The sequence below is a fragment of the Eurosta solidaginis genome, chromosome 5, assembly GCF_040869045.1.
Source record: "Eurosta solidaginis isolate ZX-2024a chromosome 5, ASM4086904v1, whole genome shotgun sequence".
Lineage (NCBI taxonomy): Eukaryota > Metazoa > Arthropoda > Insecta > Diptera > Tephritidae > Eurosta > Eurosta solidaginis.
In genome coordinates, this window is record NC_090323.1 from 44,263,260 (window position 1) to 44,287,071 (window position 23,812).

The window sequence follows — 23,812 nt, forward strand, 5'->3', positions numbered from 1 at the left end:
AATTAAGCTATGACCTGACATCTAAAAATGTATGAAGCTTTATATAGTGCTATATGTCTCGTTATTCATGGACGCGGCAAATGTTGGATATCCACATTAGCAATATTGGATATTCACGTCGATGGCATTGCGCCTCCATGCGTCTCACACCAAAAAGTACTGGGTTTGACGTTTGATCAAGACCTATGTTTTGGCGAGCCTGCAAACGCAATTGTACCTTAAGTTCAGCGCCGTCACAAAATCCTCAAGTCCTTCGCTGGCAGAACTTGAGACAAATACAAGGACACACTCATATTTAGCCACTTATAAAGCAATTGGCCACTTGCATGCTATGCGTCTCCGCTATGTTCACCGCCCTTACAAGAAAAATACTCAAGGGAAGTGCAGGCCTGGCAAAACAAATGGTCTTCTTATGTTTCGGGAACATTATCTTTACACTGAGGCGAGAATACGCCCCCTAAAGCAGATACATGAAATGCTGAACAAATATTGAAATGTTGAATACCCGGAAAGTATAATATAGATCTGATTGAAGAGGCAAAGAATTCCAGGAATTTGAGCCATCACATCCGTAAGCACGCAAGAAGTCAGCTGTATGAAGAAAAGAAGCACAAAAAGGCCCACAGAGCTTTCCACAAAAAGTCAACAAATTACTACGTCAACAAATGCCCGCCGAACCGAAGCTTTGGAAATATTTTTAGTTGATATTGGAGCAAGAAATATCACAATCTGTTTAATTGTCAAATAGTTAAAATGGCGACCGACAACTGACAATGGAACGTCTTTCATTCTTATATTATGGCTTAAACCTAATTGTTGTTGAGACTTTCATAAGAGTTTTTTGTTTATACCCAGCTGTGTTTGTGCACAGGGTAATCTAACTTTGATTGGATAACGGTTGGTTGTACAAGTATTGAGGAATCGAGATAGTTATAGACTTCCATATTCAAAATCAGCAGTATCGAAAAAAAATTTGATAAAGCCGGCTGTCCGTACATTAACAAGATAACTTGAGAAAATACTGAGATATATTCAGCAAATTCGGTATACGGACTGGTTTGGACCCAGAATAGATTGGTTTTGGAAAATGAGCGAAATCGGACGGTAACCACGCCCACTTTTTCGATATCGAGAGATGAGATAATTCAAAAACAAATACCGCTAATCTAATGAAATTTGGTAGGTGGATTGGTGTTATGGCGCAAAACATAAATTCAAAAATATTTGGGAATATGGGTGTGGCAACACCCACATTTAGAAGAACAAGCCATAAATCAAAAGCCGTTAAACACATTGTCACTAACTTTTCCTAAAGGTCAACCTTAACAAAGCTTGCAATAACTTTATGGTATTTGACTACATTTCACAGACATTCTCAGTAGTGTTATAGTTGAGCTAAGAATAAAACTTAAAAAAATTTTGAAAATGGGCGTGACCCGCCCCTTTTTTTGTTACTCTCTCCAAAACACTTTTAATACGATAAGTTGAACAAAAATCTCCCAATACGAACGAAATTGGGCATAAATATTTTGATTTGTAACACTATCAACCACAAATCACCTACCCAGATTGCGCACTCACGAGTTCAAAATTGCTTCGCTCTGCGCATATACGTCATAGTTGACTCTTGAGCGAATAAAAAAAAGAGCGAGAAGAAAAGAGCTAAAGGAAATTGAGCAATTCATACGTCATAAAAACAGCTGATCTTTTGTGGGCAATTCATACGTCATTTTCCTTTAGCTCTTGTTTTTTTCTCTCTTTCTTTCATTCGCTAAAGCAGTGAACTGTGACGTAGATGCGCAGAACGAAGCAATTTTGAACTCGTGAATGCGCAATCTGGGTAGGTGATTTGTGGGGACTATCAACCACAGCAAGAAAACAACAACAGCTTTTCACGTGCACAGCTGGGTATGAATTGTTCGGTTTCACCGGAACTTAAGGCCGCAACACAATCAAATTTTTCATATAGATGCGTTTAACACAGGCTTGTGCATTCCAGCAACATCCCCACAATCAACCAAGTTGTTGCGTTTATAAATATGAATGAACTTCAGACTTGGCAATTGAAGTTTATTTCGCCTTGCCCATTTACATGCAAAATTTCGCGAAGCACTGTTATAAACATTCTCCATATACAATAAAAATAATTGCTAACATACTTTGTGTCGTATTAATTTGTTATATTGCAGTTTTTAATTGCGAAAAATGTTAGAAAAGTTACCAACGAGAGGGAAAATTAAATTCACTTGCAAAGTGTGCCAGCACCCTTAGGCAGAGCATATGTCAAATTCTTCTTCTTATGCTTTGCTAGCAACAAAATATGTAAGTTGGCCACTTTTTTATTTCAGATGGCGCCAGAGTCGGTCAATCTACCGTTCCCCATAAAAATACGTACAATATAGTAATAATGCATAAGATTGAGTTAAACGCATCTATATGAAAAACTGCTTATGTGACGGAGCTTTTAGATTTTCTTACTTGTTTAAAATTGTTTCAAAAAATCATAAATAATTTATCAAAATAGAACCAAAATTCATCCTTAATTTTGCTGCCTAGGAATGTCCAAACTTAATTTGCAATTATTTACATTGCGAATTTTTGCACAAACTATCTTTCAGGTATGAAATTGGTTTTAAGCGCCAAAAATTCAGAAATGCGCACCTGCCTGTGCATTTTAAGATTAACAACAACAAATATTTGCAAGCCAGATACCTAAACTGAATTCCTCACTATGCCAAGATATTTAGAATGTAATTTTTGTTGTTGTTTGTATTTCTAGGCATGCAAAAGAAAGCAACGAAAATAAAATCAATAAAAAGTTTTTGACAAACAAATTATTTAGGTATGACATTTTGCGCAACTTTGTCTTTTTAAAGCTTACTACGGGCATCGCCAGAAATGAAAAAACTCCATAATGACACTCAAGAAATTTTCCCCGTAAATTTTTCTTAAGGCAAAACACAGATCATAAGAAAAAATAGGTGCAAACATGTCTCTAAAAATGCATTTCTTACACTCCCATTTGGATTTTTTCCATTCAAATCTTGGTGATGTCAGTGACAAGCATGGAGAACGATTTCACCAACAACTTAAGTCAATGGAGGAGCGTTATCAAGGATTCTGGAACGAAAATATGATGGGGGATTATAATTGGTTTCTTATACGAGAATCAAATTCAGAAAATTACAGTAGACAAGCAAAAAGTAGAAACTATTTTTAAATATTTCAAGTACTAAATTTTGTAGAATTCCTTTAATAAAGGTATCTTAAATAGCTTAATAAAAAAAAATATTAAAAATACGTATTTTCCCTTCATTCACTTAATTGTTAATAATATTACCGTTTATCCATGGATTTTCATGAAATAAAGCTTGCCTTATTTGGAATGTTCACAGTTTTACGATAATCTAATAAAAGTTGTAAATTTTTGTCTCTTTCGATTTTTTACGAATTAAAGAAGAAAAAAATGGAAATTTTTAATACAAAAAATCGATTTTTTTAGAATGCGATGCAAATAACTCTAAAACCAAGGTAATTTCATTTGCTATTATATGCTGTTTTCTCCAACAAAATCGGACAACCCGTTCCAGAGATATGATAAAATCAATGGATCTCCCTTTTCAAAAAAGGCAAATTTTAGAAAAAAAAAAAAACAAAAGCGTATACATAGAATTTTAAATTTCGACCATTTTTATAATTAGGGGATAGCAAATAAAAAAAAAAATAGTGGTGATCTACGGTAATGCAAAAAGTTTAATTTTGTAGAGCAGTGTAATTTATTGTCAGTATTTGTGGCAAGAGCTTGCAATTTTGTGACGTTGGCGCATGCGCTGATTCTATCATTTGATTGTTGCTCAGAGATTTGTATTATATGTGCCATGCATTTTTAATTGATGCACTTAAATATGCTGGAGTCTGAAAATTATTTTTAATTTATATTACAACAAACAAAAATTTATTTGTGCAATGAATTCGAGATTTCTAATTATTTATTTGCATTTTTTATTGTTGGTAAAATTTAATTTTCATTCCATTTTGCGATTTGAGCTCGTAATTTCTTTAGCTCGTCAATTGTGAGACACTTTGCTTGCAGAAACATTGCAAATTCTGTTTCACTGTCTTGAATTAATGCTACTGGAACAAATCAGGATTGGATTTTTATGGTCTGCGGAAGCTTGATTTATTATTATATTGCATGCAATTGGATATTTCTGTATTTTGATTTTACTGCATTTGTGATTGAATTTAAATATTGTTTTGAAGCCAATGTGTTGAATTTTATGTTGTTGTCCGTTTAGTACAGTATGGAATGTGACCTGGAATTTTTATTTTGACATGTATTAATATTTATAAGTATATACGTGCTGTGGATTCTATCGTTTAAAATGTAAACTTTCTTGGATAGCTTATACACATATATTAATTAGGGTTATTGCTTTTAAGCAAGGTATTTTAGATGTACCAATAATATCCTTCGTCATCCTTCGTCTTATGCGTTCTCGGTAATTTTTCACCTTTCAGCTTTTCATGCCAGAAATACATTCGGAGTACTTGCCAAATACTGCCGAAGGGCGACCACGCTTAGAAAAAATGTATTCTAATTGAAAAACTTTGTTTCTAAAATTTTGATGTTGCTTTGCCCGGGGCGTGAACCCAAGATCTTCTGTGTGGTAGGCGGAGCACGCTACCATCACACCACATGGCATTAGTCTATAACAATTCAGATACTCTGAAATTCAGTATAAGTTTGGTAGTAGATTGGATTTTGGAGTAGATCAGTGATTTGGCCAGTCGTATTTGCGGGCTGTTCAATGGTGTTTGCTTATAGTGCCAAATATATCCATTACCCAAATCCCAATAGAGGTTAGGAGATTGAGTAGAGAGTACTTTTCCATTCTACTTAAGGTATGAAAACTACTTTCGTTCTTTTTTTACATTTTAAAACAAACTCTAGGCTGTGCCATACCATTCTCGCTAATAGTGCGCTCAAACAAGTGTTGTTTTTAAGTGAAAAGGTACTAATTTGTATAGACTGTAGATAATTGGGAAAGCTATCTTAAAAAAAATAATCACTATATTATAAGTTCACATCACATTGTCCTGATGTATAGCTTGGAGCCATGGTCATATTCTTATTATTTTTTCTACTCCTATTCCTACCAAACCTACAATTCCTATTCGTGTTCTTCCCTTATTCTTATTCATATTCTTACTCCTACTTTTATCCTTATTCCTATTCCTATTCGTATTCCTATACCTATTCTCACTCCTATTCCTATACCTATTCCTATTCCTATCCGTATTCCTTTTCCTATTCCAATTCCTATTCCTATTCCTATTCCCATTCCTATTCCTCTTCCAATTCCTATTCCTATTCGTATTCCTATTCTTATTCCTATTCCTATTCCTATTACTGTTCCTATTCCTATTCCTATTCCTCTTCCTATTCCTATTCCGATTCCTATTCCTATTCCTATTCCTATTCATATTCCTATTCCTATTCCCATTCCAATTCTTATTCATATTTCTATTCATAAGGCTATTCCTAATCATACTGCCATTCCTTTTCCTATTTTTATACACAGCTGTTTGTACACAGGGTATTATAACTTTGATTGGATAACGATTGGTTGTACAGGTATAAAGGAATTGAGTTAGATATAGACTTCCATATATCAAAATCATCAGTAACGGAAAAAAAATTGATTAAGCCATATCCGTCCATAAACACGATAATTTCAGCAAATATTGAGATTTCTTCACTAAAATTTGGTATACGGGCTTATCTGGATGCAGAATAGCTTGGTACATGAAATTGAGCGAAATCGGACGATAACCACGCCCACTTTTTCGATATCGAAAATTTAGACAAATGGGAAAAATTAGAAAATTTAAAAACGAATACCACTAAGATAATAAAATTTGGTATGTGTATTGTTTTTATGACTCAAAACATAAATTCTAAAAAGTTTTTGAATATAGGCGTGGCACCGCCCACATTTCGAAGAATTATATTTGGAATTTAACAAGCCGTAAATTAAAAGCTGTGAAGGATATTACATTGATATTTTTCACGGACACTCTCTTTGCCAAATTATATAGACTTGGTGAAGATAATCAAAATCGGTTAAAGACCACGCCCACTTTTCCCCAAAGAACCTTAACCTTAACACATTTTGCAACAACTCTATGGTATTTAACTACATGTGACTGATATTCTACCTCGTAGTGGTATGGCTGAACTGAGAATAAAACTTAAACAAATTTTGAAAATGGCCGTGACCCGTCCCTTTTTTACTACTCCAAAATACTTTTACTGCCATAAGTCGAACAAAAATCTCCCAATCCGAACGAAATTTGACATAAACATTTTTTCATAGCTTCAACTGCTTGCTCTGAAAATGAACGAAATCACCTGAAAGCGACTCCTACTTCAGCGTTTCAAGTACACAGCTGGGTATGTAATGTAGGGTTTCACCCAAACTTAAACTATCGTACTTGTTTTGTTTCTTTTTTTGTAATTCTCTTCTATCCGATTTACATAAATATAAATCTAAAGAGTTCAGAGTTATGTCAAATTATAGCCTCTGTTACGCAGGCTGATTCCACCTTGAAAATTTAAAGCAATTTTCTATGAATTTTTTCTAATTCTTTTCCACAACCCCACTATGCACTCATAAAGTATTTGTGAGGTTCTAACGGACCAGTCAGTTCAACGTAACCCGCACAACCCCGCGTAACACGAATCTTCGATTCCCTAAGGGAGTTATTTTACAAGTGGTATTGTAGTCTTTTAGGCTGTTTTTGGTTAACCGCTTCCGCGCATAATTAATCGGGCATTGACTTTGTGAATTTCATCTCTAATATTCAGCAAAAGGGGAAAAAAGATGTAACATATACGTCATGTATTACGCACATGGAATGCCAAATGAGAAAAACTGATGTAAACGCATGAAACTATAAATTGAAAAATTACAAAACAATTTTACGGCGTATTTGAGTGTCCGCTTAGTGGTTTGTTATTACATGACAACAACAACAAGTATTACATAAACAAGGCGCAATAAGCAGGCAAAGCGTTGACCGGTATTAAGTATGAATTTCCTTAAAGCAATCAACGCTACTTACTAATCCAGTAAAAGGCAAATCATAGCGCTGTAAAATTGCGCAAAGAAAGTGAGCATTACAATAAAAACAACAACAATAACTGTGCTGTAAAAAGCAATAAAAATTATATACAATTTCCATGTGTTGAGAGAAAACACGTTTTTAGCAGGCGTTCGATAAAAAAAATTTTGACAGAAGTGAAATTGCAAAGCTGCAGTTAAAATAAGGTGCTTAAAAAATGCTGAGAAAAAAACTTAAATTGTGAGCTAATAAACAAAAACTGAAACAAAACTAAAACACAAAATACTTTAAAAAGTACAAACACCGATGACTGTCAACTTCATAAGTTCATAAGCTTTTGTAAAATATTTGTGTGGCATGTAACTTCATAATTTGATGCACAAATGGCAAAGTCAGCAGACAAGATAAACGTACTAACAACAACGCAGCTGGTTCAGAGAAAGACAAAGCGTTAAGCCGCAAGCAGTTGCAAGAAAACAAGCAAGCTAATGCGAATTGGAAGGAAGGAAGTGCACGTGGGCATAATATTATGAGGCGTTTAAGTTACAAAGCAACTATGCTCTAGAAAAAGAGCAGTAGAAAATTGCAAAAATAAAGTGCAAACAAAATCTGGTTATTAAATACGATAACCAAAGTTAAAAAAAAATTTCATATTTTTCTCACTTACAGCCGTGCAACAGCACGTTAAGGTGTTGCATTGAGTCACACACTTACGTGCGTTTATACACCAGCAGCACTAGCCTCAATAGCCGCTTAAATTTGCGCAGACGCAGTCACCATAACGTCCAACGTTCCATTGCAATGCTTCCTGTTGGCATTCATGCGCCAAATGCAAGTGCTACTTAAACGGCCTTAAATTGCATATTTGTATGTATGTATATATACATGTATGTGTGCAGCAGTGTTGAGCTTATGTATTCATGCCAAGTGTGGTTTGGCATTTGTTTTGACACTGAGATGCCATAAAGTCAAAAGAATTTCAATGGGTTTTATTGTTCGAAGAGAAAGTTTAGTTATTCATATAATTTTTTTTATGATCAACATATATGTATGTATATGTGAAACTTTTAAGTGTTATTACATAATAAGAATGTATTTAAAACGAAGCTGCTATCATCCCGTATCTCAGCTTTGAGTGTCAATTTGCTATCACCCTGTTGTTGTAGCAGTGATGCGTCCATTTACAACTTGTCATGAATCTTATCTAAAAGAAGTGCGAGGAAACTTGCAGCTTCAATAGGGGCGGACCAGAGAGAAAGAGGTGTTAGGTTAGGTAAGAGTTTAACTTTTAACAGTATTCAGATCGAAGTTGAACTAGGGCGACGCGCATATCCCTTGAAATATTGTTTTCTTCTATTGCGAGTTCATGGTATTTGACTTTAAGTACGGGGTTTGTTGGAAATTCCTGGAATTGAGGTCTGCCGCCAGTGCCTTAGGTACCAAGGGGCAACCGGGCCAATGCTCCGGGGCCCGGTCGAGTAAAAGAAATAATGAAATTAAAACCTTCGATTTCTTTTTAATTAAATATTGTTATCTAAAATTACGTAGAAAATTTTGCACGGACGAAAAACAGCAATTTATTTCAAAATGTATTAATTAATTTCCAGTCGATGAGTAGACATTTTTTTCAAAGCTCGCGGTAACACTGGTCGGTACTCGCGTGCGCATAATGGAACTGCAAAATTAACATTATAATAAAAATCTCTGTATCGTATTGCAATGAATAAATTTTAATAAGAAAATGCTTGGCGCGATATCCTTCCACCCATATCGAGCTTCTTTTTAAATTTGCGTCGTGCTCCTTTTTAGTTTATCCTACAAACAGATGAATTTTCACTGAGAAGCTTTTCATGGCAGAAATACACAGATACAATTTTGATAAAGGGGCCCAATTATTGTTCTACCCCAGGGCCCCTGCGACTCACGCTACGGCTCTGTCTGACGCCTTTTAATGGATATCACTGAGGACTTCTTTATGCTTTTCTTCTACATACCGATGAATTTTCAGGTGCCATGTTTTACTTTCGTATTCCTATTACTGTTCCTATTCCTATTCCTATTTCTAATCCTATTCCAATTCCTATTCCTATTCCTATTCCTAGTCCTATTCCTACTCCTATTCCTATTCCTATTCCCATTCCAATTTCTCTTCCTTTTCCTATTCCTATTTTTATCCTATTCTTATTCCTATTCCTATTCCTTTTCCTTTTCCCTTTCCTATTCCGATTCCTATTCCTATTCCTATTCCTATTCCTATTCCTATTCCTATTCCTGTTCCTATTCCTATTCCTATTCCTGTTCCTATTTCTATTCCTGGCCCGGCAGATTAGGTAAGAACTCAACCTATAACAGTATTCAGATAGAAGTTGAGCTAGAACGACGCGCATATCCCTGGGGATATAGCGAGTTCAAGGTAATTGACTTTAAGTACAGGGTTTGTCGGGAAATTCCTGGCATAGAGGTCTGATGCCTTTTTGTGGATTCTACTGAGGACTTCTTTATGCTTTTCTCCTACATACGGATGAATTTTCAGGTGCCATGTTTCCTCAAAATGCTTGCGGAAATGAAAAGTCCCTGGGTGGCGGATTCTTTTCAATCAGATACCTTATGTGGTGCCCAGGTTTCTGGATTTTCGACAGAAACAGTTTGTTCACCATTTAATTTCTCCCATTTATGGGGAGTACTCTCTCCTTAGGCATGTAGTTTTTTTCAGTGTGTATCCCTTAGGCTCGGCGACTATTTTGGGGACGTGAAGCATGCAAGGGACCGGCCAATTGCTTTGTAGGTGGTTTCTTTATATTCGGCCAACATTTATCTTGTCCACGTTGTAAATAAGGCCACTGAGAATTTGGTCGGTGGATAGGATGCTAGCTCCTTTAGGTGGCATGGAACACCGCCCCGTGACACCCCTTGTTTAACTATTCTGGGTTTTGCTGTTACGTTGCTGAATTTCACCGAAACCTGCCGTGCAGACAGATAATTTGCATTCCAACATTTGCCCCTCCTTGCGCTGCAAAAGTTCAGCTAAGTGATAGCAATCAAAGCGATATTTGATTGTACCCTATGCAGAGTCGGAACGGGATTTGCTATTTGCTGGCCCTTGAAATTTTTATCAAGGGTGTGACATCCTATTCTATGGCTAAAAAGTATCATTACGACAGTGCTTTCGATTACAAAAGCACTTCACTATCGAACTCTTTCCAATATCATTGCAGGTTGCATAAAAAAACCTTCTACAAAAATACCGTTAAGGTCTTGGTAGAGACATGTTCTTCAGGAAAGACAGAACCCACCGCTAATGAGTCTGATTTTTTCCATTGAAACAGTCATAACGAACAATGTTGTCCGAAAGAAGTGTGTCTGCTCCACACCAAAGATGACAAGATTTGTATGATAAGAGACGAAAAGAAGGCGCTTGTTTTGTTCGTTGGTTCACCATCGGAACATTGCATCTGCTTTATTGGAGAAGCTATGTTTAGTGAGCAGCTTCTCGGGTGAAAAAACTTCCTGTTGTCTTCGAGAGAATTCTCGTTCTGTGAAGTGGTAAGATGAAATAAAATGCCAAAAAAAAAAACAAAAACGTTTCACAGAACAAAAAGTACCCCCTGGGCTCATATTCTATCCTATGAAGAAATATGTGTGTATTAATTGTGCCAGATCGATAATATGGGTCGCTATTGCGACTTCAGATGGGGTCATAATTCCAAAAACTTGAGTTTTGACTGTGCTGAGCACGAATTGAAAGATGTACACAGGAATTTTTCCCTAGACCTCTTTATGCAGGAAGATGGGATTTACAATTTTTTAGCTAGGTCTTGTTGGCAAAGTTTCCAATAATGATTAGAATATCGAGACAAAGCCATTCTCGTCTGAGAGATGATAGCCTGTGACCACGCTCACTAGATTCAATCATAGCGTAGCTATGTGACTCGTGGAAAATCAAGTTTCAAAAACTGTAACGTGAAAACTACTGTTTTTACTAAGAAGTTCTTAGTTCCTATATGGTAACTAAAGTTAAGATAGCTAGACCTAATCGATTGCATTGGTTGTCGGTCCCATGGAAGACAAGGAAATTGTCGTATTAGCGTTGACACTAGCACGGTTCAGTTGTTCTTCCTCCTTTGAGCGTGCAAAAAGTTGGACCAATTTGTCTGTCTAATGTAGCGGTCGATTACAGAAGAATAAGTTCCGCTATAATAGCACTTCAGTTTAGATATTCCTTACGAGTATTCCTGGTATAGTATCTGGTATTGTATCTGAAAGTCTCTAATATTTCTTCTTTTCCTTCAAACAGCTCCAAGAGAAAGTATTCAATGAGATTTCGAAAATACTTAACTGGTTTTATTCGGTCTGATCAGTGGCTTTTATATGCTCCACTGCGACGTATATGCCTAATCACCGCTGTGGTGCATTGAAATGCCAGTTTGTTCAGAAATTAACTGCAGTCCCTTGCTAATTTCGTTTAAGTATTCCTTCTCTGAAGACCTTGGTCCCTGTTTGAAGATGGGTCCTTATTAAATTGCAGCCATTGATCAGCTGCCCTTATAGCTAATAGTTCCGTCTGAAATGCGCAGAGATAGCACGAAATCCTTTTACTAAAAGAATCCGAAAAATATTTCGAGTAGATACTGGTTAAATTTGAAGTCCCCTTTGAAGGGAATCCCGGACGTTAAGTTATAGATATCGGTCAGCTCGTATCTCTCTAGGATTTTGAAAAAGAAGTAATTGTATAGAGAGATGGTCGGGTTGCTATATTCTAGTTGATCTTTGTTTGCGAGGGACTGCCCAAATTGCTCTGGGACTGGATATTAAAGTTCGCCAGTAGTTTACCATACAGATCTATTAAGATAATTTGGAGCATAATTTCCCGAGGTTAATGGGTATGAAGGGGCACTGATATAAGCACTGCTACTAACCAATGGACTCTGGTCATCCTGCATCCTTCTTTCGAGGGCTGATCACCAAACTACATAAAATGCCGAGTGCATTATGTGTTGCCTTAAACCACTTAAACCACCATTAACCAAGCTTGATTTGGGAGAAAAAAGGAAGATAAACCCTCTCTGGACAGTTTGGTGTCCAAAATAAGGGCGAAGTATTCAATCTCCAGTGGAAGATGGTATTTTCCAGAAATTGGTGAATATGATGATATCAGTGCTCTTAGGATACACTTTGAGGTCGCTTTCATGGGACGAGTTCTCTAAGTGCAGACTTGCAGTAGCTTTATTAGAGTTTGTAGGTGTTTGCTACATCAATTGTAGATGAGGATTATGTAAGAATATCGGGAATATGTTTGTACGATTTGACTACTGGAGCTTTTAGAACTTTAATGCACACAGGGTCTGAAATTCAACTACAGTTAGGCATAAAGTTTTCCTTCTTTTCTATTCTAATGAGGATTTACGCATAACCTTGGGGACCATACACAATTTTAAGAAGACGTTAGCTCAGCAGCTTAAACGACAAAATTACGTCTAGGCTTACTTGCTTATTTGGTGCTTAACAGGGTAACGGTTTTGGATGTTCAAAAAAATGTGCAAGTCATTTCCTAGGTTTGAGATCAGCAGAAATTAGAATTTTAAAGTGTTTTCTACATGGATTTTTCAACTATAAGGGCCCTCCTCCCATATATGTACTTGATAGTTGATCAATATCTGCTCAAATATATGTATATGCAAATATGTATGTGTTGGCGAATGTGTGCCCTTTTCTGAGTTGTTGGCCCTAATTCTGTTGTAAATACATTAGCGCAGCCATAAAAATAAAGCAAGAACGTAAGACAAAATAAAAAAATGAATGAAATTAAAAGCAATTTTTACTCATTTGGCAAGAAAATTAACAAATTTTGGCGTTTTAATTGTTGCGAAGGTAGCTAAGTTAGTAATGAAAAAAGTGTGGTTACTCAATTTAAAAACAGCAAAGTAACAACAAATATTTTTCTGACCCACAGTGCAACTAATTAAACATGGGGAGTTGAAATTGATTGGTTTTAAAGTGTAACTAAGTAAGGTACGTGCGCAAAGATAGGAATTTAGTTAAGTTTAATATTTTTTTTGGATTTTGGTTTAGTGTGATTTTAGTGGACAGGGAATATACAGTAGCGAACACGAAAGTAGAAGTGCCATATTTTTTATCAAATTTCGACAACTAATTTATTCATTTTTCATTTTCGATAATTTGAGAAAATAACTTTTGTGATTTTCGTAAATGAAACTGTGCAAATCAATATCAACAACATTCTCGAAAAACTTAAAAATTCGAGAAAATTCGTGAAAATTTCGAACTTTTTGTTTCTTGTATTGGTAATTTTTTTGTGTACGTAGTTTTGCATTGCTGCACAATCGATTTCAGTCCAACAAAAGTCTTTCGGAATGCGCATTGGTTTTTAAAAATTTGTATAATTTTATTTTTTAAAAGAAAGAACATCCTTCGGGGAAAAAAGTTTCTAAAAAATCAATAAAGATTTTGCAATCCTTATAACATAGACTTTTCTATACAGGTATTGATTGGTCTACAAATCTGCATATTAAGAAAAACTCAGGACCCTTCAAATACAATGTTCGCAGGTTTCGAAAAACTTTCCCGGATTTTCGAAATGGTTTGAAAACTTTTTTGAGATTGATTTCTACAATTTTAGTTACGAAATTGATATAAGTTTGTATTGATTGAGCTACGAAACTGCATATAAAAAAACTCAGGCCCCTTCAAATATAAATTTCGAAAATTTTCTCGGATTTTCGAACCTTTTCGAAAATGTTTTTAAATTGATTTCCACAGTTTTAGTTAAGAAATTCATATAAATTGGTACTGCTTGAGGTACAAAACTGCATATTAAAAAAACTCAGGACCTTCAAATATAAAGTTAGAAATTTTCGAAAAATTTGTCCGGATTTTCGAAATTCATCAAAAAATGTTTGAGATTGATTTCCACAGTTTTAGTTACGAAATTGATATTAGTTGGTATTGATTGAGCTACGAAACTGCATATAAAAAAAAAACTCAGGACCTTTCAAATATAAACTTCGCAAAATTTTCGAAAATGTTTTTAAGATTGATTTCCACAGTTTTAGTTAAGAAATTCATATAAATTGGTATTGATTGAGGTAAAAAACTCCATATTAAAAAAAACCCAGGACCTTTAAATATAAAGTTCGAAATTTCCGAAAAATTTGCCCGGATTTTCGAAATTCATCGAAAAATGTTTGAGATTGATTTCCACAGTTTTAGTTACGAAATTCACATAAATTGGTATTGATTGAGCTACAAAACTGCATATTAAAAAAAAAAAACTCAGGACCCTTCAAATATAAAGTTCGAAATTTTCGAAAAATGTGCCCGGATTTTCGAAATTTTTAGAAAAATTTTTGAGATTGATTTCCACAGATTTATTGAGTGAGCTACAAAACTGCATATTAAAAAAGAACGCAGGATCCTTCAAATATAAAGTTCAAAATTTTCGAAAAATTTTCCCGTATTTTTGAAATTTTTGGAAAAGTTGTTTGAGATTATATAAGTTTATTCTTATATTATAACAAAAAAAGGAAGAATAATTTAATTGACGCGTTTTGATGCAAATTTCAACTGCCATTTTCGCTTTCTCTACTGTATGTAGGTGGTTGAAGCTCTCACTCCCCTCCAAAGTCTCCGATATTTTTCTTCTGCAATTGTATACGATTTGAAAGCCGATTTTTTTTATTGATTTTTATTTCTTACCTCACAAAAGGCAGTGTGTCCTCTTAGTCTGTTTGAGCATACTTGACGAGGTAGTTAAGGCACAAGCTAGGGCTCACTTCTCATAAGCCATTCTTTCACTAGACAATCACTAACAATATAAGCTATATAGTTTAGAGAGCATTTTCTTTATTTCGATGATGTGTATAAGCATTTGTTGCTGCAACAATGTTGCTAAAGCGTATCACGAAAGAGAAGTGCATTAAACTACTTGTATTTCTACATTGTTGTAAAGCTGTTTCTGTTGGTGGTAGTGGTATTTGATTTGCATACAACTTGGTGGTTGGTATTTTGCTATTGTTTATGGTTGTTGTTGGCATATTTCTGTTTCTACTGCTGCTGCTGTTGTTACCATTAACAACGACAAGAGCTTACTGCTCACACCTTGCTTAATTAACACACTTGGCGAATGACGATTGACGCGGACAAATATTGTTTTTTAAGAAAAACAAAAACTCATACGGGTAACGAAAAATTTAACAAAAAATTGTAATGTGTACATATGTGTATGCAAGCACACAATCGATAAGATATTTGGTCAGTTATTTCGCTCCAAATACTCAACTATTTTGCATTGGTAGTCAACGTCTATGTGTGTACAGATGTTCATTAGGGGGGTGCTGAAATATGTTGAAAGTATTGCTCACAAGTGAATTAGTTTTGTTACTAGAATACGAATCATATCAAAAATGACATACATATACAGTAGCGAGCAAAAAAACAGCAGCGATAATTCTGATGAAATTTTGTCAGTTAAGTTCTTCTTAAATTAAAAAATTTCAATAATTTCTGTAAGTGAAATTATGTAAATAAATTTTAAAACCAATTTAGGAAAAATTAGAAAATTTGAGAAAGTTTTAAAAATATTTCGAACTTTTTATTTCGAGTTATCCGATATGTTTGTATTAGAAAGAGGAGCGTATAAGGGTAAAGTGTATTGGCGTAAAAGCTTACCAACCTAAAAGCGTAATGAAAGCTTAAAATCCTACTAACAGCGTTAAAGCATACGATCTTGAAAGCGCCCCAGCGTGAAAGCGTAAGGTGCATTAGCGGAAAGCGTGTTAGCGAATAATATGATGAAAGCATAGGAACATGAAAACGTATCGACATAGAAGCGGAATGAAAATTAATCCAAGAACTAATTTTACGTTCAAGAAATCCTAAAAAAAAATGAAGTTGGCTTGAAGAAAAACTGTGAGAAATGCTATATTTATAAAACAAAAAATAGGAAAGGGAAAAAATCTTCAAACAATTTTTAATTTGAAACGAGTTTATTATTTTGTTAAAGTTTCCCACTCACTTCTCTAAAAATATAAATTTTCATATCAAAAAAGAGCTCAATAAGTGACTAAAACACCGCTAAGGAAGCGATAAATTTTAAATAACAAATCGATAACACGCCGATAACAAAGTAGTAACACTCCGCTTTCCAATCGACAGCTTTTCTAATAACACTTTGATTAAAAACCAATATCTTTTCAATAACAAATCGATAGGTTTTTGATAACAACTTGGTAATACTACGATAACAAATTGTTTCCTTTTCGTTAATTTTTTAATAAAATATCGAATACATGTCGATTAAAATGGGTTTTCTCTGTTAACAAATCGCTTACTGTTCGATAATAAATCGATAACTTTTCTATAAAAAATCGATAACTTTTTGAAAATAAATCGATAACATCCTATTAACAAATTGTTACCATTCCATTATCAAATCGATAAATTTTAAATAACAAATCGACAGTTCTTTGATAACACACCAGTATAATTTGGTTATACGTACTACAATAATAGACAACTTTTCGATGAATTTTTTATAAAATATCGAAAACTTTTCGTTAACTTTTTTATAAAATATCGGAAATTTTGCGATAAAAAGTTGGTGGTTTTCCAATAAGAAATCGCTTATTTTTCGATAATAAATCGATGACATTTTGAGAATAAAACGACAAGTTTTTGATAACAAATCAATGAATTTTGTTAACAATAAATCGATATATTTTCGAAAAAAAATAGTTAAATCGTCGAAAAAAGTCTATAAAATTTGTTATCGATAACAAATTTATAACAGTTCGTTAACAAATTGATAACTTTTAGATGATAAATCGACAGTTCTTTAATAACACACCAATATTATTTGGTTATACATACTACGATAGTAGACAACTTTCGATGAATTTTTTATAGAATATCGGAAACCTTACGATAAGAAATGCGTGGTGCCCCGATAACAAATCGCTTATTTTTCCATAGCAAATCGATACCGTTTTGATAATAAATCGAGAACTTTTTGATAACAAATCTATGACTTTTGGTAACAATAAATCGATATTTTTTCAATAAAAAATAGTTAAATCGTAGAAAAAGTCCATAACATTTGTTATCGATAACAAATTTATAACAGTTCATTAACAAATCGATAACTTTTAGTCAGAGCTGGGGAACTTCGATTATAATTAGAAATCATTACGATTAGAAAAATAAAATTATCTAATCATTAGTTTTTTTTTTATTTTTTAATATTTTAGATTACTAATTGATTAGATTAGAACTAATCAAAAATCTAATGGCGATTAGCATATCTAATCGAAACAAGTAAGGAAGGCTAAGTTCGGGTGTAACCGAACATGGCATACTCAGTTGAGAGCTGTGGAGACAAAGTAAGGGAAAATCACCATGTTGTAAAAAGAACCTAGGGTAACCCTGGAATGTGTTTGTATGACATGTGTATCAAATGGAAGGTATTAAAGAGTATTTTTAGAGGAAGTGGGCCATAATTCTATAGATGGACGCCATTTAGGGATATCGCCATAAGGGTGGGCCAGGCCTGACTCTAGAATTTGTTTGTACGATATGGGTATCAAATGAAATGTGTTAATGATAATTTTAAAAGGGAGTGGGCCTAAGTTCTATAGGTGGACGCCTTTTCGAGATATCGCCATAAAGGTGGACCAGGGGTAACTCTGAAATTTATTTTGTACGATACGGGTATCAAATGAAAAGTTTTAATGAGTATTTTAAAAGGGCGTGGGCCTAAGTTCTATAGATGGACGCCGTTTCGAGATATCGCCATAAAGATGGACCAGGGGTGACTCTAGAATTTGTTTGTACGATATGAGTATCAAATGAAAGGTGTTAATGGGTATTTTAAGAGGGCGTGGGCCTTAGTTCTATATGTGGACGCCTTTTCGAGATATCGCCATAAAGGTGGACCAGGGGTGACTCTGGAATTTGTTTGTACTATATGGGTATCAAATGAAAGGTGTTAATGAGTATTTTGAAAGGGAGTGGGCCTTAGTTCTATAGGTGGACGCCTTTTCGGAATATCGTTATAAAAGTGGACCAGGGTTGACTCTAGAATACGTTTGTACAATATGGGTATCAAATGAAAGGTGTTAATGAGTATTTTAAAAGGGCGTGGGCCTTAGTTCTATAGGTGGACGCCTTTTCGAAATATCGCCATAAAGGTGGACCAGGGGTGACTCTAGAATTTGTTTGTACGATATGGGTATCAAATGAAAGGTGTTAATGAGTATTTTAAAAGGGCGTGGGCCTTAGTTCTATAGGTGGACGCCTTTTCGAAATATCGCCATAAAGGTGGACCAGGGGTGACTCTAGAATTTGTTTGTACGATATGGGTATCAAATGAAAGGTGTTAATGAGTACTTTAAGAGGGCGTGGGCCTTAATTTTATAGGTGCACGCCTTTTCGAAATATCGCCATAAAGGTGGACCAGGGCGACCCTAGAATTTGTTTGTAAGATATGGGTATCAAATGAAAGGTGTTAATGAGTATTTTAAAAGGAGTGGGCCTTAGTTCTATGTGTGGACGCCTTTTCGAGATATCGCCATAAACGTGGACCAGGGGTGACTCTAGAATTTGTTTGTACGATATGGGTATCAAATGAAAGTTTTTAATGAGTATTTTAAAAGGGCGTGGGCCTTAGTTCTATAGGTGGACGCCTTTTCGAAATATCGCCATAAAGGTGGGACAGGGGTGACTCTAGAATTTTTTTGTACGATATGGGTATCATATGAAAGGTGTTAATGAGTATTTTAAAAAGGAGTGGGCCTTAGTACTATATGTGGACGCCTTTTCGAGATATCGCCATAAACGTGGACCAGGGGTGACTCTAGAATGTGTTTGTACGATATGGGTATCAAATTAAAGGTATTAATGAGGATTTTAAAAGGGAGTGGCCCTTAGTTGTATATGTGAAAGCGTTTTCGAGATATCGAACAAAATGTGGACCAGGGTGATCCAGAACATCATCTGTCGGGTACCGCTAATTTATTTATATATGTAATACCACGAACAGTATTCCTTCCAAGATTCCAAGGGCTTTTGATTTCGCCCTGCAAAACTTTTTCATTTTCTTCTACTGAACATGATAGGTGTCACACCCATTTTACCAAGTTTTTTTCTAAAGTTATATTTTGTGTCAATAGACAAATACAATTACCATGTTTCATCCCTTTTTTCGTATTTGGTATATAATTATGGCATTTTTTTCATTTTTCGTATATTTCGATATCGAAAAAGTGGACGTGGTCATAGTCGGATTTCCGCCATTGTTCACACCAATACAAAGTTAGTTCAGATAAGTACGTGAACTGAGTTTAGTGAAGATATATCGATTTTTGCTCAAGTTATCGTGTTAACGGCCGAGCGAAAGGACAGGCGGTCGACTGTGTATAAAAACTGAGCGTAGCTTCAACCGATTTCGCCCTTTTTCACAGAAAACAGTTATCGTCCTAGAATCTAAGCCTCTACCAAATTTCTCAAGGATTGGTAAATTTTTGTTCGACTTATGGCATTAAAAGTATCCTAGACAAATTAAATGAAAAAGGGCGGAGCCAAGTCCATTTTGAAATTTTCTTTTATTTTTGTATTTTGTTGCACCATATCATTAACGGAGTTGAATGTTGACATAATTTACTTATATACTGTAAAGACATTAACTTTTCTTTTAAAATTTGAATAAAAAAAAAATTTTTTTAAAAAGTGGGCGTGGTCGTTCTCCGATTTTGCTAATTTTTCTTAAGCAGACATATAGTAAAAAGGGTAACGTTCCTGCCAAATTTCGTCATGATATCTTCAACGACTGCCAAATTACAGCTTGCAAAACTTCTAAATTACCTTCTTTTAAAAGTGGGCGGTGCCACGCCCATTGTCCAAAATTTTACTAGTTTTCTATTCTGCGTCATAAGTTCAACTCACCTACCAAGTTTCATCGCTTAATCCATATTTGGTAATGAATTATCGCACTTTTTCGATTTTTCGAAATTTTCGATATCGAAAAAGTGGGCGTGGTTATTGTCCGATATCGTTCATTTTAAATAGCGATCTGAGATGAGTGCCCAGGAACCTACCAAATTTCATCAAGATACCTCAAAATTTACTCAAGTTATCGTGTTAACGGACAGACGGACGGACGGACGGACATGGCTCAATCGAATTTTTTTCGATACTGATGATTTTGATAGATGGAAGTCTATATCTATCTCGATTCCTTTAAACCTTTCCCTTCCTTTTTTCCTTTTCTTTCCTTTTCTTTGCTTGCTATCCTTGTCTTCATTTGCTGTCTGGTTTCACTTACAACAACTCCACCGCGAGAAAATCATGGGCAAAAAAACGAACCACCTTCCTGCAGCTATTTCTTCAGCATATTTTAAACGCAGCCAGATTATGAATGATTTGTTATTGATTGGACACTGGTATTTGAAAAATATATTTTCTGTACGTAGCTACTGAAGAAAAGTGAAAAATTTGCATAAAAAAACAAAAAAAAAAAAAACAAAAAAAAATGTATAAAAAAGAAAAATCAAAATTAATCATGTGCAAACATGCATAATTTTCTCAAACATATTGTAATTAAAATTATACAGTGCAACATAATTACATATTGGTATAAAATTTCACAGCCTTGCATTTTTGCTGATTTTTTCACAGCTATAAATTTTCAAATTCATTTTCATTGAATATATAAAAATGTAATAATTGGAATTGTTTTAAATCAATTACAACATTTTTTTAAATTATGCATTACAAATTTTCAGGTTACTGCGCTTGGCACATTTTTCTATCGCTTTTTCCATGTTGTAAATCGAATTTTTAACATAACTTTGACATGCAAGTTTTCATAATGCTCTGTTGGTTTTGTGTGCAGCTTTGGAGAATTCACGGTGCTAAATCAGACTTATACGTTTTTGTTTTTTAGTGAAAATGTGGAATGTGATTTTATTGATCGGATACGCCTATAAAGTTGGTAATTGAAATTTGTAATAGATAAAATTTGAAAAAAAGGGCAAAGAAACATATTTCAGAAATCTTAAACGACTCTTTAATGGTATGCCTTAAAAGTACGTTGTTACATACTTAAGATAACTTTCCAGGAATGTTGCACACATACTTGCGCACAGTGAACTAAATTTTCATTTTTAGTATCACAAACAAAACACCTAAGCTTCACTCAGAAAATCAAGTCCAAGCAATTGCTCGCTTTTTATGCATATGGACATCATTTGTGTGACTTGATTTATTCCTTCCAAGCTTGTTTTTGCTACACAAATACGTATGCAGTTAAAAAAAAAAATAAATGTAAGGCGTGATAACCTCCGAAGAGATCTAAGGCCGAGCTTCTCTTCCAATTTGCGTCGTGCTCCTCTTGATTTTCCCTACAAATTGGCCGGACGGGACCTACATGATTTTATGCCGATTCCGAACGGCATCTGCAAGGCAGATGAACTTTCACTGAGCGCTTTTCATGGCAGAAATACACCCGGAGCGCTTGCCAAACACTGCCGAGAGGCGACCCCGCTTAGAAAAATTTTCTTCTAATTGAAAAACATTATTTCTAAAATTTTTGATGTTGCTTTGCCCGGGGTTTGAACCCAGGGCATCCGGTGTGGTAGGCGGAGCTCGCTATCATCACACCCCAGTATGCAGTTATGCAGTGTTTAAGCCAAGAGTATTGTATTGACTATCCAGCACTTTCTCAGTTGACTCAAGGCCCATTTGTACTTAGACCAAGTTCTGAACTAATTAATCAGTGCATTGTCTCGAATTGACCTCTGATTCTTTTAAACATGAAATGCAGTGCCAAAGTGTACGTTGTTCTAAGGATACTACTAATACAAACCGACGCTGCCCGTATTGTATGATATTGTATGATATTAAGCTATTGGCAATGTTAGCCAGTGGCCATCAAAGAAGCATCACGTAGAAGATTATCGACTCTTCTACCATTTATTAACATTTCTGTACTATTCTCGGCGAGGTCCTCCTATTATTGGTGGTCCCTGCAGCAGTACAAGGCGATGAGAGCGTTCCTACCTCTATCGTTAACATTGACCGTTTCTTATCTAATGAATTTCCCACATAACTAACCTTATCAGATAGCTTCATATATGCCTCTGAAGAGGGAGGCCAGAAAGAAGAGATCTTAAATCTTCTCGTTAAAAGGTAAAATTTAGTTCTGTTAATCGAATGGTGGGAGTCACGCCAAATGGCTTTGCACACCTATTCAACATGCCCAGTTAGCCTTGCCAAATGTTGCGCAGTATACCCAGATATTTACCGCTAAAGAGGACGGTCAGATCATCTGCGTAGTAACCACATCCAATTAGCGCGCCTTTGATAGCAAAAGGCAGAACAATGTTAATTGGCGCATCGATATCTAGAATGGCCCTTAGAGCAAATTTTTTGTGCTTTACGGTGGTCTTCATTTGTTTAACAATTCAATGAAGAGACATTTATGTTGCCCTACAGTTGAAATTACGGGTTTCCAACACACTTAAAAGAACTTTGAAACTCTCTGGGAAATAACCGCAATTACATTTAATTGTGTTCTTAATTTAAATCCACTTTAGGTATGACTTGCAAAAAACTTTCAAATTTTTACGTTCATAATTGAAAAACCTTTTTCCCAAAAATTCCAGCATTGTTATCTAAATCTGCTTTGACTTGAGATGCACTTCGGATCATTCTACTGTGAGTAATGTGTTTGTATGTTGCTATAGATTTGTTGCTTTTCTGCGAGTTTCAAACATTTCGTCATAGTCAATTTGCCATCTTTTCTATTCAAAACCCTAGAGAGATTAAGAGATGAACACATTCAGTCAAATATGACAAAAACATAGTTCTCTTCAGAGCAACATGTCTACACCAAAGGCAAATGAGTCGATCCTGCATTGCTAGGGTGTCCATGAGTATACAGAAAGGCCTGGAACACCAAAAGTATGCCTTATGTGTTTCTCTGGACATTGCCAGGAATTTCGATAATGCTTCGTCACGAGCAATCATGCCTCAATTATATTGAAGTACATCCGGCCTTAGCAAATTAGATCGGCTTCATGCTAAGCTGTAGAAATATCACGTCGTAACGGGATATTGCGAGTCCAAAAAAATTGTAAAGGAGGCTATGCCACAGGTTGAGGCATTATCAGAAATGCAGTGGGCGCTGGTTAACAACCAATGGCTTAGAAGGTGCGACAGAAGATCAGCGCGTGCAGATAACGTTTACGGTCATCATAATGACAGATATATGCCAACCATCAGGTCTCTAATGGAACATGAACTCTGGGTTGTATATGCCTGGGCATCTAGAGTCCGGTTAGCTGTGTATACCGTTGGTTCCAAATTAACGGAAATGTATTGCAGGCTGCCATATCACTGTAGTTTCTTTCAGGCAGAAATGTGAATGTGAAGCAGCAGTAATTCTGGAAGACACGTTCTTGGATTGCAGTCGCGTAAATATTTTTATTTATAGCCAGGCGGCTACCAAAGCAATAATCTCATAAAGTACTTCATCAAGAAACACAGAGATGAACCAAAATGTTCTTTTGCATTTTTCTGTTCAGGAATGCAATCATGCATTGGAGAGACTTCGCTCAAGCCGAACCGTACATCTACACTGGGTTATCGGTCATAAAGGAATAAAAGGTAACGA

The 23,812-nt window shown here is 35.2% G+C and overlaps 1 protein-coding gene across 7 annotated transcripts in view; it reads left to right on the plus strand.

Moving 5' to 3' along the window:
* Positions 1-23,812, plus strand: part of IRSp53 (Insulin receptor substrate 53 kDa) — a 221,598-nt gene that overhangs the window by 44,637 nt on the left and 153,149 nt on the right. The gene's annotated exons all lie outside the window — the stretch shown is intronic.